The 15,001-nt window shown below is 37.8% G+C and overlaps 1 protein-coding gene across 2 annotated transcripts in view; it reads left to right on the top strand.

The window, feature by feature from the left end:
* ITPR2 (inositol 1,4,5-trisphosphate receptor type 2) overlaps window positions 1-15,001 on the top strand; it is a 490,724-nt gene that overhangs the window by 295,919 nt on the left and 179,804 nt on the right. The window lies entirely within an intron of this gene.

Below are 15,001 nucleotides of genomic sequence, written 5' to 3'. Positions count from 1 at the left end.
TATATATATATATATATATATATATACACACACACACATACATACATGCAATGGAGTATTACTTGGCAGTCAAAAAGAATGAAATCTTACCATTTGCAACTACGTGGATAGAACTGGAGGGTATTATGCTAAGTGAAATGAGTCAGTCGGAGAAAGACAAAAATCATATGACTTCACTCATATGAGGACTTTCAGATACGAAACAGATGAACACAAGGAAAGGGAAACAAAAATATTTACTTTCTTTTGTAACACATTACATTGTACTTCTATATTTAAAATTTTATCTGGCTTAAATTTTTGCTGTTTTTAATTTTTGAATATGACATTTAATTCACTTTTAATTGCTATAAATGTTTAAGGCTCTGGAGTTTTCTCCCTGCACTACTTTAGCTATCTCCTATAGTCTTCTTTCTATATAGGAATTTATTTATTGTTGTTTCCTAGAAATTCTGAAATTTAGTTTGAATTTTCTCTGGCCCAAAAGTTGTTTAAGGAGAGTTTATTATTTTCCAGACACAAGGGATTTAATTTTTTTTTATTATTGAATTATAGTTGACTTACAATGTTATATTAGATTCACATGTACAACACAGGGATTCAACATTTCTACACATTACTCAATACTTTCATATCCTTTTTATATATTTTTCTGTTGATACAACCAGCAATTTACAGGAGGTCTTTGAAGTTCCCAAAGCTCTTTCCTTTTCTGCCATCACAAAGATAGGACATAGCCTATAAATATGGCTGCTCTCTTGATTCCTGTTCAGCTGTAGTGTCTCTGCATTTCTGACATTGCCTTTCCTCACCCCCATTCTGACTTCTAGTGATACAATATGGAATGGAGCTTTTGTACTTCTGATGGGCTTCTTAACTTCAGGACATCTCACTTTGCTTTTCCTTTCTGGTGCTGCTGCTGGGCCATGTTACCGCTGTTATTGTTTCCTCCCTTGGCTTTGTCCTACATGGTTTCTGCCTGATGGCTGCTGACATGGGCAGCAGGACTCACATGTCCTCTGTAGTCTTCAGATTATATCTGTCTTTTCCTTCTACTGAAAATGGAATTTTCAGGGTTTCATTTTATTCTCCTTGTTGATTTTATTGATTTACAGGGAAGTAGAATGATGATAAATTAGCCATGCATACACTGGAAGTCACTATGTGCTTTTAAAGAATAGCATTTTCATATTAGGGCTTTGATAGTCTACACTGGTAATACAGTAATTACAGCAGGTGCTGTACAAATGTCGAAGCAAAATAATGTTCAGACTGCCCCAAAAAAGTCACTGTAGAAAATGAGAGAGATGCTACTTTTCTCTTTCTCCTTTCCTTAAAAACAAACAAACAAACAAACAAATCCAAAAACTTTAGTATTGAAATTTGATGGTAGTATTTGTGTAGTGCAGGAAGATTATTTTCGTTAATAAATGATACAAAGCTTTTGGGATTTTTGAGTTATTTTTACCCCTGCAGTTTCCATTTTTTTTTTTAACCCATAAGTTCTTTTTTTCTCTTTCTCTTATTCTCCTGCTAGTACTGGAGCAAACTGGTTCAATCTGAGTAAGATTTTATGGTCCCTTTTCACTGTTCTTATAAATGTCTTCTTACTTTTGACAGTGCAGAATATGTTACTGAGTCCTGGGGTAGAAATTAATTTGTATATTTGTTAAACTTTTCCTTGTTTAGGAGAATAGTTTTCTACCATCTTACTTTTAGTTAATAGGAAAATACACAGACCTGTCCCGTTTGAGGGCTATTTTTTTTCAGTCTGTTGTTATAAATCCAGACACTGGTAGATAATTATATTTCGCCTGAAGAATTAATCATAGTTTCAAGGCAAGTTTTAATTGATAAATTAAAATAAAAAATTTAAGGTCAGATGTTCATTAAATCTTATTCCTTTTTGGTGATTGTTAGTAACCAAGGTTAAACTAGGTTGGATTAAGATGAAAAGTAAAGCTTTAAAATGGATTTCCCTTTAAAATATAGTTCTCAGCAACACTCAGAAAATAAATGAACTGAAGTCAGTGTTCCAACCGTATAACTATGCATACAGTGGCAAGTTACTGGAGCTGGCAATTTCCAAATGATAGTAGCTGGTTATATAAGTCACCCAAGATGGCTTAATGTACTATTATTTCCAGACAGAATTGGAAATAACACGTGCCAAGGCAACAGGCAGTCAGACGAAAACATAACAATTTACTTTCCAATAATTATCATCACCTCTAGCCAGGCTGGAACTTGATTGATCCAGTACAGAAGAATATCTTTTGTATGGATTTATTTCAAGGCCCGAAAACATCATGACTGCAGTAAATATTCCTGTAAATCATTTTCTGGACTTTATTAGAAGAAATGGCAATAATCACTTCATTCCTTCTGTATCAAACTAAACTGATACGAACTCCAGCCACTATGATCCATCCATTCATTTGTCCTGTTCTCTCTTTGCTTCACTCTTTCTTTTTTCCTCTCTCTCATTTAGAAAAAATTACAGTTAACTAGAAGCTTTTTATATGAGGGTTGATTATACTAAGGAATTTAGCTCGTATTTCTTCCATAGTGGGTAGAATCATAAAAAAACTAAAAACAAAATCTTACTTCATATTGTGCATAAGTATCACATTGTTCTTGGGATATAAAGTTAATTGAGGGATTTCTGAGCACTTTCAGAGGCGTATTAATCCTTAAGCTATCACCGTGGAAGGAAAATATTTTCAGAGGTTCAAAGGCAGGACAAATGAAAACGGACAAATGACAAGGTTGGTGGAAAATAGCTGAAAGCTAGTTTGAAACAGTTGATAATGTACATGTGGCCTGCAGTCAGGTGATTTTCCTTCTGAGTAGCTTTTATGATCTAAACTGGATCTATTCAGGGACAGCTACAGGGGAAAGAGAGAAAGGGAATGTGTGTGTGTGTGTGTGTGTGTGTGTGTGTGTGTGTGTGAATTGTAGTACTGGGGACTGAGAGATCATGGAAAAATTGGCTAGCAGAGATCAGGCAAAGATATGGGAAAGAGGGAATGCTGTGACAAGTTAAGGGACACCTGGAGAGACTCCCGTGTTGATGAAATTGTATTCCCAGATGACTTTTCACGGCAGCTTCGTGACTAGCTTGTGCTCAGAGTCCGAAGTTCTCCAGACACCAGTGGGTCTGGACAAAATACCTTAAGAAGAGTCACAACCGAAGCTGCCCAGGACAAGACTGGCGATTGCCCATCCCGACTGACCCTCACTAGCTTATATTGTTTATGGTAGCACTAGGTGATGAAACATAAACCTGGGAACCTCTGGGGCTTAATCTAATAAAAGCTTACTTACATCAGTGTTAGAAAAGTTAAAATCCCAACGTGAGTGTTTCCGCTGGGCAGTACTCCCCCCTACTTAGCTCCCCTAGCAATTTGGAGCCCTAGGTTCCTTCTGTTTTGGGGGTCTGCATCTTCCTAGGCTGCCTTTACCTTTTTGCATCAGGCTGCAAAGAACGCAAGATTCCCACGTGGGCCAGATTCGTGTCACTTCTGCTCACCTTCAGTTTGTTCATCCTCAGTCATGTGGCCCCACCTGACTGCACAGAAGGCTGGGCCGTGTAGTCTAGTTGTATGCAGAGGGAGAGGATTTGGTGAACAGCTGGTCAGCCTCTGCCTCCTCTGGCAGTACACCAGAGTGTTTGTCTTTTACTCTCTTGTGTTGGTAATGACAAATTTTACAGGGCAGGGATATCTGATGGTATCTTTTAACCATGGATTTTTGCCAAAAAAAATGTTATGTTTTCTGGAAGGAACAGCTATACTAAGATTCTTTTTGCAGGGAGTTAAAATGTTAGCATCATGGCAGTGTCATAATGAGTCTTAATTCTGACTTAAGCAGAGGCTTTTAAAATGTAGGATGGAAATGGCTTTCACAAACCTGAGAAATCCCCTGGGCATAAATGCAGCACACTGTGCTTTACGATGATACTGCAGTGTGCCTTCCTGCAAAGTGTCTGCTCAGATGCTTCAGAGTTAATAATTGGTTCCCTTCTCTGTTCACTGAGAGGTAAGACAAGGGCAGAGGGATGTTTTCGGTGGAGGTTTGAAAGAGGTGAAGGGTAACTGAGGCAGAGAGGTACCAGGAGCTTCTTCCAGATGACAGAAGTTGCAAAGCACGGGAGGTTAGTGCCAAGAATGGCAAGCCTGTGTGGAAAGGCATCCAGGAAGTCAGAGGTCAGAGCTAAAGACACTGATGAAGTCTAAAGGGTCAGAGTGGAAGACAGAGAGGGCTTGGGCTTCAAGACTTCATCTTCAGCTAGAGTGGACATGTGGAAATTCCCTTCCACCCTACCATCCTCCGGTTGTTTGTACGTTGGTCCCACACATGTCCCAAACGTGGCCACACAGATGTTTGTATGTTGGTCCCACAAGTGCTTCCAAGTGATTATTTTCTGTCCAACGGGCCAAAATAGGATGGATAGTATTTATTTCATAGTATGACTTTTTAGGTGATTTTGAAAACAGGAATCTGATTCTAAGGAAATTTTCTCGTTAGGAAGTCATAAAAATGATAGAAAACAGAGGTGTTTGGAAATAGAGAAAAAGGGATGAGACAGAATATACTTACAAAAAATTATTGAATGTCTGCTAAGTACTGGAGATGTGTTGCTAAACAACCTAATATACCCCCATAGAGTTGAGGGGTTAGTGAGAAAGTCAGGTACCAACTGAAATGAACAAGGATTGACTAGTTTCTCTCTTTTTTTTTTTTTTTTTTGTTTTTGTTTTGTTTTGTTTGAGAGAGAGCAGGGGAGGGGCAGGGGGAGAGGGATAGAGACAATCTTAAGCTGGCTCCCTGCTTGGCAGAAGCCCAAGCACTGGGCTGGATCTCGTGACCATGATGTCATGACCTGACCCAAACTCAAGAGTTGGTTGCTTAACTGACCGAGCCACCCTGGTGACTTTACTTAATTACTTTGAAGGAGAAGTCCTGAGTGCTGTAAGAGTGTGTCCCTGGAGGCTAGGGCAGAAATATCCAGAAGATGGTTTTCCCAAGAAGGTGACATGGAACCTGAGACCTGAAAGATGTGGGTCTTTGGAGAAAGCAGGAAGAGCCTTGCAATGATGCACAGTGGGGGGGGGGGGAAGGGGGCAGGGAGGAACAGGTTTCAAGGCCACCGCACTGCTGATGGGGTGATACTCTTCTACCTTTAAAACAATTAGACATATGGAAGCAAAAGGGACTGACGGAAGAATTTGGTTACAGTTCAGGTAAAAAGAAACTGAGAAAACAGGAAGAATTTGAGTGAATCGAAATGATGGTGAATAAGAAGTAGGGGAAGAGAGTTGACAACAGTAAAGAAAACTTGATTAGAGCAGAGTTCTATTTAATATAGTTATTTCTCTAGAGAATGTTCTTTTTGCATTTTTCTGCTACTAATTCCTCTCCCCAATACTTTGAATGAACATTTTCTAATTTTTCACAAGGTTGTCTTTAACATTGAATTAAAACAAATACATACTTCTCAAAAATATTTGCGAACAGAATAACACAGTTGACTCTTGCTGCTAAGCTAGGTGATATCTTAGTTTGCTATGCGCATTGAATGAAATATTTGTCAAATTGTCCTTATACATAACCAAATACAGTAAAACCCTGGATTGTGAGTAACTTGTTCTGTGAGTGTTCCACAAGACCAGCATTTCTAATAAATTTTAACTTGATAAACGAGCCATGTCTTGCAATAGGAGTAGTTCCTGATGCCGAATGTCACATGATCACATCTGAGCCAATGGTTCATGAAATTCACTTTGATATACAAGTGCTTTGGATTACAAGCATGTTTCTGAAACGAATTATGCTGGCAAGTCAAGGTTTTACTATATTGGTTTAATTTGATTCAGATTTACTGATTCATTTGTCTCCTTTGTTAAAACAAGTTGTGTCCTTTTCCCTCATTTATACTGGAGCTCATGTAATGACTGGACTGAATGGTCCATAGAAAACAGCTACATTTCCACGCACGCTGATTATCTCTTGAGTTCTGGGAATAAATCCCAACTCGATTGCCTAATAGTGGAAGAGATTTGGGGACATGGAAAAAGCTAATGCTATAACTTTCTTGTTCTTCCTTCTCTAACCTGTTAACGGTATGAACAAACAGGTGTGTGGTCAGGTCTTCTCAACAAAGTGGTGTGGGAAATATCTCCTTTTCTTATGGACACTACATGTATTTTTCTTATGCTTAATTTTGTCTGATTCCAAAATGGTTCGTTAATAACACTGTGGCTTTTATGCTACATCTGGAAGATATGCAGTCTTATTTCATGGGAAGGAGCAAAAGGACGGTGGGCGGAGTAACCTGGTTGTAATTACAGTGTACATTTAGTTGGAAAGATCAGCATATTAGTATGCAGTGGCCAGATTAATTAAACTCAGCTGGGATAATTCAATCTAGTTGGTTCCTATAAAAGCTAAACATCTTTAAAACTCTTGAGGTTTGCTGTAAACCTTATGATGATAGAAGCATTTTGAATCTCTCTCTCTCTCTCTCTCCTATGAATTATAAAGCAACTTAAAAACCAGGCTTTTAAAAATTTTGGCTCCCTCTCCCTAAAAAAAATCCCCTATCTACTTGTCAACAAAATAGATTCTAACATCTTTCATCAGGAAGATTAGTATTTTTTTGTTAATGTATTTTTGAAGCATAATTTTTGTGAAGTTGTTTATAATTTTTAGTTTCTACACCTCCAGCAATGTGAGGTATCCATGGAAACTGTCTAGCCTATATTCAGTGCACTGGACTGCCTTCCCACACAGGTCAAGACACAAATAATCCTAGGTACTAGCTCGATTTTGGTGCCTTAGCCATTAGGCAGTTTTAACAAGAAATTGGCTTCTAATTGACACATACATTTTCATTTTTAATTAGCAGTTTGAGCCTCTACATTTTACTAACAGATGTAACATTCAAAACATGTGCCATTGTAATACATCTGTTGTACAGATGCATTTAACGGAAGGGACTTTGTGGCAAATAGTATTAATGCCTCGGCTGCCTAGCAAAAATTTGGACAGAACTGACATTATTTTCTTTAAGATGTGTTTTTAGAAAATACTTAAAGAGTCAGTCTTCTCAACCAATCTAATGGATTTTCTATTTCTATAACAGCTTTTTTGAGATATTCACACACTGTAAAATTCACCCTGCTGAAGTATCCAGTTCAGTGGTTTTTAGTATATTCACAGATTTGCAGACAATGCCCACTGGCTTATTTTAGAACATTTTCATTACTCCAGAAAGAAACCCCATACCCACTGGGAATCACTCTCCACTCTCCCACCCCTAACTCCTGGCTACCACTAATCTACTTTCTATCTCAATGGATTCTCCTCTTGTAGAAATCTCATGTAAATGTAATAATAAAATATGTGATCTTTTATAACTGCCTTCTTCCACTGAGAGCAATATTTTCAAGGCTCATCTATTGTTGTAACATGAATCAGTACCTCATTCCCTTTTTGTTGCCAAATAATATTCCATTGTATGGTATACCACATTTTATGTACCCATTTAGCATTTGATGGACATTTGGGTTGTTTCTACTTTTCAGCTATTATGAATACTGCCTCCATTAACATTCATGTACAAGTCTTTGTGCAGACGTATCTTTTTATTTCTCTTTTGTATAGCCCCAGGACTCTCCCTCTCCCTCCCCCCTCTCTTTCTCTCCCTCTCTCTCGAGAGTTGCTAGGTCACATGATAACTGTTCAATTTTTAGGGATTGTAAAATAGTTTTCCAAAGTGGTTGTACCATTTAATATTTCAATCAACAATGTATAAGGGTCCCTATTTTTCTACATCCACAGACTTGTTATTGTCTCTCTTTTTTATCTTAATCATCCTAGCAGATATGCAGGGGTATGAAGGGGCAGGTTTTTTTTTAAGGAGAGCAATTTAGTATTGTGCAAGCTTCTAAATTAATTAAATGAATTTATATTACTTATTTACTTATCCACTGCTCTTGATTTGTAGGTAAATATACCTCTTATCTCTATCCATACTGTTGTTTTCTTTACTAATCTTAATGCGGGCCCGACTCAACATATGACATCAAAACTTAAGTTGGTGGTAAATTGAAGTATCGTATAGAATGTGGAGCAATGAACAAAGGCAAACACTGAAAACAAATAGTTTGATTAAAAAATTATTTCCTAAATTTCTGGCTTAATTTAATCTTGCTTTATGTGAACTGAAAAATGGGTATGTTAGTGATGCCACCTGCTCTGAACCTTAGTTGTTTCCAATGTCAGATTAAATCCATTCAATATAATATATCTTCCAATTCTAATCTGCCATCAGTTGTATTGCTGGAAAGATAAAGAGCACTGCCAATTGAGCTATAACACACTATTGATTTTGGATTGACCTGTCTTTCAGAAATGTTAAAATGTGGAGAAAAAAATGTCTGTTACAATCATTGAGATTGAGGGGCGCCTGGGTGGCTCAGTCACTTAAGTGTCTGACTTTGGTTCAGGTCATGATCTCACTGTTCATGAGTTCGAGTCCTGTGTCGGGCTCTGTGCTGACAGCTCAGAGCCTGGAGCCTGCTTCCGATTCTGTATCTCCCTCTCTCTCTGGCCCTCTCCCGCTTGTGCTCTGTCTCTCTCTCTCAAAAATGAATAAACATTAAAAAAAATTTTAAAAAGAATCATTGAGATTGAAATATAATAGAGAAGGAGGTGTGATGTGCACTTCTTGCCCCCTCTACCCCCTGCCTTGGAGGCAACCCAGTCATCTATGCTTACCTATACCCAGGGGAGAAAACAAGACTTTTAACAATTCAAGACTTGATAAGTACCTTTTACAAATATGCATTAATATCTAGGAATTAAAAAAAATGGTATATTACCCAGACCACACACAGGAAAAGTGGAGAGAGGTAGTTGTTAGTTTAGGGGTATGAGATCAGCAACCTATAGTTCACTGAAATGATTCTTTCTCCTCTCCTCTTCAATGTACTAATTAAAAATAGCTGGATGTTTACCTCAAATCATATTTATTAAAGTGTGTAAGTTTTCTTTTCAGCCCAAGGATGCTTTGTTTTGTTTCTTTCGGAAGCCGACATCAGCAGGCGATTCATAAGCTTGTGAAAATTGTGTTTATAATGCAGATGCCTGGCACCCCAGCTTTACCAAGAAACTACCTTTTCATAACAACAAATGTGCTTTGCATGTTATCGAAAATAACCTTTTTAGTACCTGGATTCTAGTTACAGTCTTAGATATATAAGGTAGTGTAATATCTGCTGGGGTATATGCCAGAGGGAATCAAAATGATTTTAAAAATAGGGTTTAAAAGACCTACTAGTGTTTAAGGATACCTAGTGTTTAATAAACCTACTCAAGGACTTTCTGAAAAAGTCTGCTCCTGAGTTAGGCATATGGCCTTTAATCAGCTCAGGCAGCTTTAGGTTTGTTTGAATTAATACCTCTTTTGTTTGGAGGGGGTGGGTAATAATTGTATTGGTACTCTGAAACACTGATGAATATTTAAGGAATTCCTAGTTTCCACTAGCTCTAAATCATTATCTCATAGTTTTTCACTGTGAAATTCTTTGAAAATTATGATTAACATGGCACACAATGAGGAGCTCATGGGGGAAGATACTAGATATTAAAGCAGGCAAAATATATGGTCTCATGGACAATTTGATGCAGGAAATGATCAAAATCAGGTCTACATATTTTTTTAATGTCATAACAACAAACACTAAAGAAAGAAAATGATTTTCATTTTATGAGGGAAAAGTGAAATAAAAGAATTATCTTTAATTTTATCCTGCATTAAAATTATGACACACTAGGAGCGCCTGGGTGGCTCAGTTGTTTAAGCTTCCAACTTCAGCTCAGGTCATGATCTCATGGTTTGTGGGTTCGAGCCGGGTGTCGGACTCTGTGCTGACAGTGCAGAACCTGGAGCCTACTTTGGATTCTGTTTCTTCCTCTCTCTCTCTGCCCCTCCCCCACTTGTGCTCTGTCTCTCTCTCAAAAATAAATAGACATTAAAAAAATAAAATAAATAAAATTATGACACACCCAAACATAATATCTTAAAAAGACAATAGTGGCTTTGTATATTTTGAAATGACATATTCACATAATACTAGAAATTATGTCGCTAAGTCACAGCCTTGTGTGTGATCAAGGTGGTTTCTATGTTTGTCAATAAAACATAAAAAATCCTATTCCCATAGACATATTGTAACAAGGAAGGCCTTGACTAGTCTCTTGGCATATTAATGTGTTCTTTTGCCTTAGGTCATATCTGTGACCATTAGTTCATATTTTACCTTCTGAAAATTCAAAGAAATTGTTCATCTTTATTTTTAAGTCTTTTCTAACATTTCGCTTATTGGATTCTAACATAATTTCCTTCTTTCAGCCATAGAACCATAGTTAATGAGCTTATACACTAAAAATATTTAGTTTGCAAGTAACATTGAATGCATCTCAAATATTTGCCAAAGTTATAAGACATGATATACAATGTATATCACAGCCTTTAAATAGATGGCACTCAGCATCAAATTTTGTTGGTAAACATGGTGATCTCTAATGCAGAATCATTTCTTCATACACTTACTCAAAATTATTTATTGAGTAGTTAATGTGCCAAGTTTTGCATAGATCTTAGAGTCACTGATCAGCAAATAAAGAAGAAAAAGGCAGTCCCTATCCTCGTGGTGTTTACAGTCCAGTAGAAGGATACTGAGATCATTCAAAGATTGAAATAAATACATATATAACTCAAACACATGGTGAAGCATGTGGTGTTTGAGGCGATTGAATGAGAGCTGACTTGGTGCAGCTGGAGAGGATGACCCTGATATGGATGAGCTGAGACCTAAAGTTGAGTGGGAGTTAAGTAAGCAAAGTTGGGAGTATTGGTGTTGAGGGGTTGGGCACTGAAAGCATGACTGGCAAAAGGGAACATTATCTGCTAATGTCCTGAGGCAGAAGGGAACATGGTGAGACACTAAATGGCTTGTGTGGCGGGAGGAAGATGTGGATTGGTTGAGAAAACAATGTGGATAACGGTTCAAGATTTGTGGGTGTTGTATCCTGGATCCTCGCCTAAGCCATGTGATGGATCATGGTCAGTATTCAGAGGGGTGAAAAGCAACAGAACGTCAAATGTAGGAAGCTATCGCCATTTTGAGGTTGAACATTTTTTGAGTATTTTCTTTTAATAGGATGTTGAATTTATTCGAAATAATAGGGACATCATTTTTAATTGTAAAGCATAGTAATATAATGAAGAGCCATGAACCCCTCAGCCAAGTAAAGAATGAAAAAATTATCAATACCTTGTATCTACCTATGTACTCTGTCTTCCCTTCCAGAGACAACAGGTAGCTCACATTTTAATACCACACTAGGACTTGCTTTTTCCCCTTTCTCTGAATATTATGTTTCTGAGATTCATCAAGGTGGTTCAGGAAAAAGTCTGGAAAACCTCCAAAAGCATGGAGGTTAAAGAACACCCTACTAACGAATGAGTGGGTCAACCAGGCAATTAGAAAAGAAATTAAAATATACATGGAAACAAACGAAAATGAAAATACAACAATCCAAACGCTTTGGGATGCAGCGAAGGCAGTCCTGAGAGGAAAATACATTGCAATCCAGGCCTATCTCAAGAAACAAGAAAAATCCCAAATACAAAATCTAACAGCACACCTAAAGGAAATAGAAGCAGAACAGCAAAGGCAGCCTAAACCCAGCAGAAGAAGAGAAATAATAAAGATCAGAGCAGAAATAAACAATATAGAATCTAAAAAAACTGTAGAGCAGATCAACGAAACCAAGAGTTGGTTTTTTGAAAAAATAAACAAAATTGACAAACCTCTAGCCAGGCTTCTCAAAAAGAAAAGGGAGATGACCCAAATAGATAAAATCATGAATGAAAATGGAATGATTACAACCAATCCCTCAGAGATACAAACAATTATCAGGGAATACTATGAAAAATTATATGCCAGCAAATTGGACAACCTGGAAGAAATGGACAAATTTCTAAACACCCACACTCTTCCAAAACTCAATCAGGAGGAAATAGAAAGCTTGAACAGACCCATAACCAGCGAAGAAATTGAATCGGTTATCAAAAATCTCCCAACAAATAAGAGTCCAGGACCAGATGGCTTCCCAGGGGAGTTCTACCAGACACTTAAAGCAGAGATAATACCTATCCTTCTCAAGCTATTCCAAGAAATAGAAAGGGAAGGAAAACTTCCAGACTCATTCTATGAAGCCAGTATTACTTTGATTCCTAAACCAGACAGAGACCCAGTAAAAAAAAGAGAACTACAGGCCAATATCCCTGATGAATATGGATGCAAAAATTCTTAATAAGATACTAGCAAATCGAATTCAACAGCATATAAAAAGAATTATTCACCATGATCAAGTGGGATTCATTCCTGGGATGCAGGGCTGGTTCAACATTCGCAAATCGATCAACGTGATACATCACATTAACAAAAAAAAAGAGAAGAACCATATGATCCTGTCAATCGATGCAGAAAAGGCCTTTGACAAAATCCAGCACCCTTTCTTAATAAAAACCCTTGAGAAAGTCGGGATAGAAGGAACATACTTAAAGATCATAAAGGCCATTTATGAAAAGCCCACAGCTAACATCATCCTCAACGGGGAAAAACTGAGAGCTTTTTCCCTGAGATCAGGAACACGACAGGGATGCCCACTGTCACCGCTGTTGTTTAATATAGTGCTGGAAGTTCTAGCATCAGCAATCAGACAACAAAAGGAAATCAAAGGCATCAAAATTGGCAAAGACGAAGTCAAGCTTTCGCTTTTTGCAGATGACATGATATTATACATGGAAAATCCGATAGACTCCACCAAAAGTCTGCTAGAACTGATACATGAATTCAGCAAAGTTGCAGGATACAAAATCAATGTGCAGAAATCAGTTGCATTCTTATACACTAACAATGAAGCAACAGAAAGACAAATGAAGAAACTGATCCCATTCACAATTGCACCAAGAAGCATAAAATACCTAGGAATAAATCTAACCAAAGACGTAAAAGATCTGTATGCTGAAAACTATAGAAAGCTTATGCAGGTAATTGAAGAAGATATAAAGAAATGGAAAGACATTCCCTGCTCATGGATTGGAAGAATAAATATTGTCAAAATGTCAATACTACCCAAAGCTATCTACACATTCAATGCAATCCCAATCAAAATTGCACCAGCATTCTTCTCGAAACTAGAACAAGCAATCCTAAAATTCATATGGAACCACAAAAGGCCCCGAATAGCCAAAGTAATTTTGAAGAAAAAGACCAAAGCAGGAGGCATCACAGTCCCAGACTTTAGCCTCTACTACAAAGCTGTCATCATCAAGTCAGCATGGTATTGGCATAAAAACAGACACATAGACCAATGGAATAGAATAGAAACCCCAGAACTAGACCCACAAACGTATGGCCAACTCATCTTTGACAAAGCAGGAAAGAACATCCAATGGAAAAAAGACAGTCTCTTTAACAAATGGTGCTGGGAGAACTGGACAGCAACATGCAGAAGGTTGAAACTAGACCACTTTCTCACACCATTCACAAAAATAAACTCAAAATGGATAAAGGACCTGAATGTGAGACAGGAAACCATCAAAACCTTAGAGGAGAAAGCAGGAAAAGACCTCTCTGACCTCAGCCGTAGCAATCTCTTACTCAGCACATCCCCAAAGGCAAGGGAATTAAAAGCAAAAGTGAATTACTGGGACCTTATGAAGATAAAAAGCTTCTGCACAGCAAAGGAAACAACCAACAAAACTAAAAGGCAACCAACGGAATGGGAAAAAATATTTGCAAATGACACATCGGACAAAGGGCTAGTATCCAAAATCTATAAAGAGCTCATCAAACTCCACACCCGAAAAACAAATAACCCAGTGAAGAAATGGGCAGAAAACATGAATAGACACTTCTCTAAAGAAGACATCCGGATGGCCAACAGGCACATGAAAAGATGTACAACGTCGCTCCTTATCAGGGAAATACAAATCAAAACCACACTCAGATATCACCTCACGCCAGTCAGAGTGGCCAAAATGAAGAAATCAGGAGACTATAGATGCTGGAGAGGATGTGGAGAAACAGGAACCCTCTTGCACTGTTGGTGGGAATGCAAATTGGTGCAGCCGTTCTGGAAAGCAGTGTGGAGGTTCCTCAGAAAATTAAAAATAGACCTACCCTATGACCCAGCAATAGCACTGCTAGGAATTTATCCAAGGGATACAGGAGTACTGATGCATAGGGGCACCTGTACCCCAATGTTTATAGCGGCACTCTCAACAATAGCCAAATTATGGAAAGAGCCTAAATGTCCATCAACTGATGAATGGATAAAGAAATTGTGGTTTATATACACAATGGAATACTACGTGGCAATGAGAAAAAATGAAATATGGCCTTTTGTAGCAACATGGATGGAACTGGAGAGTGTGATGCTAAGTGAAATAAGCCATACAGAGAAAGACAGATACCATATGGTTTCACTCTTATGTGGATCCTGAGAAACATAACAGAAACCCATGGGGGAGGGGAAGGATAAAAAAAAAAAAAAAAAGAGGTTAGAGTGGGAGAGAGCCAAAGCATAAGAGACTGTTAAAAACTGAGAACAAACTGAGGGTTGATGGGGGGTGGGAGGGAGGGGAGGGTGGGTGATGGGTATTGAGGAGGGCACCTTTTGGGATGAGCACTGGGTGTTGTATGGAAACCAATTTGACAGTAAATTTCATATATTAAAAAAAAAAAAAAAAAAGATTCATCAAGGTGGTTGTATATTGCTGTGAGACTCTGGTTCATTCGTGTTTACATTGTATAATATTCTGCTCTGGGAATACACCACAATTTATTGATCCATTTTCCTGTCAGGTATTTGGGTTGATTTGTTTGTTTGTTTTTGTGTTGTTGTTGTCATTGTATTT

Source organism: Panthera uncia, chromosome B4 (genome assembly GCF_023721935.1).
Source record: "Panthera uncia isolate 11264 chromosome B4, Puncia_PCG_1.0, whole genome shotgun sequence".
NCBI classification, from domain to species: Eukaryota; Metazoa; Chordata; class Mammalia; order Carnivora; family Felidae; genus Panthera; species Panthera uncia.
The sequence above is the reverse complement of the archived record's forward strand: the minus strand, read 5'-3'. Positions and strand labels throughout refer to the sequence as shown.